The sequence below is a fragment of the Durio zibethinus genome, chromosome 3, assembly GCF_047325235.1.
Source record: "Durio zibethinus cultivar Kanyao isolate XHJ-2024 chromosome 3, ASM4732523v1, whole genome shotgun sequence".
Taxonomy (NCBI): domain Eukaryota; kingdom Viridiplantae; phylum Streptophyta; class Magnoliopsida; order Malvales; family Malvaceae; genus Durio; species Durio zibethinus.
Window position 1 is genome coordinate 26,757,501 of NC_143164.1, and position 5,000 is coordinate 26,762,500.

Here is a 5,000-nt window from a genome sequence, read left to right on the forward strand (position 1 = left end):
CTATCCCCATCACGATGAAATTTCAAAGATTACGCGGGCCTGTCGGCCAAGGCTATAGACTCGTTGAATATGTCAGTGTAGTGCGCGTGCGGCCCAGAACATCTAAGGGCAACACAGACCTGTTATTGCCTCAAACTTCCTTAGCCTAAGTGGCCATAGTCCCTCTAAGAAGCTAGCCACGAAGGATCACCTCCGCGTAGCTAGTTAGCAGGCTGAGGTCTCGTTCGTTAATGGAATTAACCAGACAAATCGCTCCACCAACTAAGAACGGCAATGCACCACCACCCATAGAATCAAGAAAAAGCTCTCAGTCTCTTAATCCTTATTATGTCTAGACCTGGTAAGTTTCCCCGTGTTGAGTCAAATTAAGTCGCAGGCTCCACACCTGGTGGTGCCCTTCCGTCAATTCCTTTAAGTTTCAGCCTTGCGACCATACTCCCCCCGAAACCCAAAGACTTTGATTTCTCATAAGGTCCCGACGGAGTCCTAAAAGTAACATCCGTCGATCCCTGGTCGGTATCGTTTATGGTTGAGACTAGGACGGAATCATCTTCGAGCCCCTAACTTTCATTCTTGATTAATGAAAACATCCTTCGTAAATGCTTTCGCAGTTGTTCATCTTTCATAAATCCAAGAATTTCACCTCTGACTATGAAATACGAATGCCCTCGACTGTCCCTGTTAATCATTACTCTGATCCCGAAGGCCAACACAATAGGACCGAAATCCTATGATGTTATCCCATGCTAATGTATACAAGCGTAGGCCTACTTTGAGCGCTCTAATTTCTTCAAAGTAACAACGTCGGAGGAACGACCCGGGCAATTAAGTCCAGGAGCACATCGACGGTAGTAGGGACGAGTAGACCTGTGCTCACCGTGAGGTAGATCGGACGACCTAACCCTAGTTCCAACTATGAGCTTTTTAACTGCAACAACTTAAATATACGCTATTGGAGCTGGAATTACCGTGGCTACTGGCACTAGACTTGCCCTTCAATGGATCCTCGTTAAGGGATTTAGATTGTACTCATTCCAATTACCAGACTCATAGAGCCAGATATTGTTATTTATTGTCACTACCTCCTCGTGTCAGGATTGGGTAATTTGCGCACCTGTTGCCTTCCCTGGATGTGGTAGCCATTTCTCAGGCTCCCTCTCTGAAATCGAACCCTAATTCTCCGTCACCCATCACCACCATAGTAGGCCACTATCCTACCATCGAAAGTTGATAGGGTAGAAATTTGAATGATGCGTCGCTGGCACAAAAGCCGTGTGATCCGTCGAGTTATCATGAATCATCAGAGCAACGAGCATAGCTCGCGCCGACCTTTTATCTAATAAATGCATCCCTTCCAAAAGTTGGGGTTTGTTGCACGTATTAGCTCTAGAATTACTACGATTATTCGAGTAGTAGATACCATCAAACAAACTATAACTGATTTAATGAGCCATTCACAGTTTCACAGTCTAAATTAGTTCATACTTACACATGCATGGCTTAATCTTTGAGACAAGCATATGGCTACTGGTAGGATCAACCAGGTAGCATTTATTCGGGATGTTGGCACCGCGTGGGCCTTGATGCACCGACTGAGCGGCGGAGAGAGCCCGACACGGAGCGCAAGCGTCGTGCGTGTCGAGCACGTAAAATGCATAGCATCGGATGAACGGGGGATGAGAGCCCGCGCCGCTAAACATTTCGCATCCGAGAGCACGATTGAACGTCGTTGCACCAATGCGGCCACAGAGTATTGGGTGGCACGCTTAGGACACCGGCCATGATTGACGTCCGACCCGTGGCCCCTCGGGACATGAGACGGATGAGGGATGGCGAGACATCTGGTTTCCATCGATTCAGGTATGCAACATAGTATCCCGATCGTGCCCCCTGGGTACGACGACCGTATGGGGGAAGATTGAAGAGGATGACGGGTCGACAGTTCGATGCATCGATCATGGAGCCTGCCAAGACGCACAACCATAGCACCACTTATATGCCCATTGCATACAAGTGGTAGCATCCATGTGCGTCGATCCACAACCCACCCGATCGGTTACTCAATGAGCGAGCAGAGGAAATGACGTGCGAGGCCATGCCACAACTGCTTGGCACGAGAAAAACACGAGCAAGGGCCACGAGACTGCCCTTGCCATCCGACAGGTAACAACAAAGTGACACCACCAATACTTGGCTCGACCGGGACCACACGTGCGAGCTCCTCTGACACCACCCCACGGGGACGTTGCCCGATTCAGGGACTTGTGCCTAGGGTCTCGGGTAGCATCGACTGTGTGCATGGCCTCATCAAGGCCTAGGCATTTTTATGGTCGACGAGAAGGGACCGCAAGACCGTCAAATATCGAGAGACCTGGCCAGGCCAAGCCTGCAACCGTGCTTCTACTTGTAGCACCCCAGGGAGCCATTGGCTGATTCAGGGACTTGGTCTAGGGTCTAGGGCAGCATCCGTCGTATGCACGAGCTCGAGCTCAGCTCCTCTTTTTCACATGCACGCCAACCAGTCGAGGCTATGGGTAGCTACCGATCATTGGAGCAACCAGTCATCGAACAAAATGGTCGAAAGGCATGCACGCCCTGTATTTTGCTCGAGGGACATTGCCCTGGGTGTATGCAATGGAAGGCCCATCACGCACACCTACTCCCCCTGTGGGGGGGAAAGGGGGTGTCGGACCATCACCCTCTAAAGAGCATTAGAGATTTTACAGATATGCTACCAGTAGACATTAAAGTGTTTGAAACAGGGATACTTTTTCCAAACAGGCATGTCCTGCACCGAGGGTGAGTAGGTGCCGATGGTGGTTGGGGCATGTGCCCGTACCAAGGGCCAGCACGTGCCAATGGTGGTCAAGGCTATCGCCCACACCAGATTGAGGCATGTGCCAACACCAAGGCCCGGCATGTGCCAACACCAAGGCCCGGCATGTGTCGATGGTGTTCGATGCAACCGCCCGCACCAGGGGCTAACTTGTGCTGATGGTGGTCGAGGCAACCACCCGCACCAAGGGTCAACTTGTGCCAATGGTGGTCGAGGCAACCGCCCGCACCAGGGGCCATTTTCTACTGATGGTGGTCAAGGCAAGAGCCCGCACCAAGGGCCAGCTTGTGCCGATGGTGGTCAAGGCAACCGCCCACACCAGGAGCCATCTTCTATCGATGGTGGTCGAGGCAACCGCCCGTACCAAGGCCCAACATGTACCGATGGTGGTCGAGGCAACCGTTCGCACCAAGGCCCAGCATGTGCCGATGGTGTTCGAGGTAACCGCCCATACCAAGGCTCAGCATGTGCTGATAGTGGTCAAGGTAACCGCCCGTACCAAGGTCCAGCATGTGCCGATGGTGTTCGATGCAATCGCCCGCACCAGGGGCCATCTTGTGCCGATGGTGGTCGAGGCAACCGCTCGCACCAAGGGCCAGCTAGTGTCAATGGTGCTTGAGGCAACCGCTTGCACCAAGGCTTGGCATGTGCCGATGGTGTTCGAGGCAACCGCCCGCCCCAAGGGCCAACTTCTACCGATGGTGGTCGAGGTAACCATCTGCACCAAGGCCCGACATGTGTCGATGGTGTTTGATGCGCCCACACCAGGGGCCATCTTGTGTTGATGGTGGTCAAGGCAACCACCCGCACCAAGGGTCGGTTGGTGCCGATGATGTTCGAGGCAACCACACGTACCAAGGCTCGGCATGTATCGATGGTGGTCGAGGCAACCACCCGTACCAGGGGCCTTCTTATGCCGATGGTGTTTGACGTAACCACCCACACCAAGGGCCAGCTAGTGCCGATGGTGGTTAAGGCAACCCCCCGTACCACGGCCCAACATGTACCGATGGTGTTCGATGCATCCGCCTGCACCAGGGGCCATCTTTTATCGATGGTGGTCGAGGCAATCACCCGCACCAAGGGCCGACATATGCCAATGGTGATCGAGGCAATCGCCCACACCAGGGCCCAACTTGTTTCGATGGCGGTCGAGGTAATTGCCCGTACCAAAGGGCAGCCTGTGCCGATGATGGTCGATGCATGTGCCATCAACATGCGCCATCATGTGCCATTGATGGGCGAGGCCTTGGCCAAAGTTTGATTTTGAGCCACGGTGCACATGCTGGGCTTGGGCATGTGCTGGTGCCACATTTTTTTCACCCGAGGCACCATCGTTGGAGCATTGCCGGAGCATCGTTGGAGAACCTAACCGGCGGCATTGGGGGTTCCGGTAATTGAGGGGGCTGAGGGGTTTGCGCACATGATGTGTGATGGGTGCTGGTACTTGGCCCTTATATTGGCCCCCTATCCCTCATCAAACCTCAAGAACTCACACCCCCTTAAAGAGCATTTGAGATTTTATAGGTTTGACGCCAGTAGCCATTAAAGTGTTTGAAATGGGGACACTTTTTTCAAATGATCACAAAATCTTCTCCACTTCGAGTTTTTAGCTAGATTTTTTTTAGCATCCAAAAAAAATACAGGGATCACCTCTACCAAATTTGGGGTCAAAACTCCTTCTAAAAAAATTTTAAAAAATCCCGAACCGTAAAAAGTTTCAAAAATCGTGAAAAATAAAAAACGCTTCGTCTTGCCATGAAACTTCACATGAAGGCTTAGGGGACTATTGTATGAATTTACAAGCCAAAAAAATGACATTGGCACAGCAAAAAAATGAAGATGTGCCTAAACCCACCTACCACCTGATCGATCCACAGCTTGCACATCCCGCCTCTCCGGCCAGCTAAGTGCTCGCACGTTCATTTCGTGGGTTAACTTAGGCATACGTAGTGTGCTCCCAGTCTAAGATTGGATCGAACTGAGGGTTACGGTAGCAGGACCCGTAACGGGATTGACAGCACGCAGAGGGGACTGGGTTGATCCCCGGCTTGTATATCCTACCTCTCTGGCTAGCTGAACGCCCGCACGCTTGTTTCATGGGTTGACTTAGGCATACGGAGTTCATCCCCAGTCTAAGCATACAAAGTTCATTTCCATTCTA

The 5,000-nt window shown here is 51.8% G+C and overlaps 1 non-coding gene across 1 annotated transcript in view; it reads right to left on the reverse strand.

The window, feature by feature from the left end:
- The window catches only part of LOC149519688 (18S ribosomal RNA), a 1,803-nt gene extending 256 nt beyond the window's left edge, over positions 1-1,547 (reverse strand). The window contains exon 1 of the ribosomal RNA XR_016341174.1: positions 1-1,547. This exon is cut by the window's left edge and continues 256 nt beyond it. This is a non-coding gene — a ribosomal RNA (18S ribosomal RNA).
- Between the last annotated feature and the right edge of the window lie 3,453 nt (positions 1,548-5,000).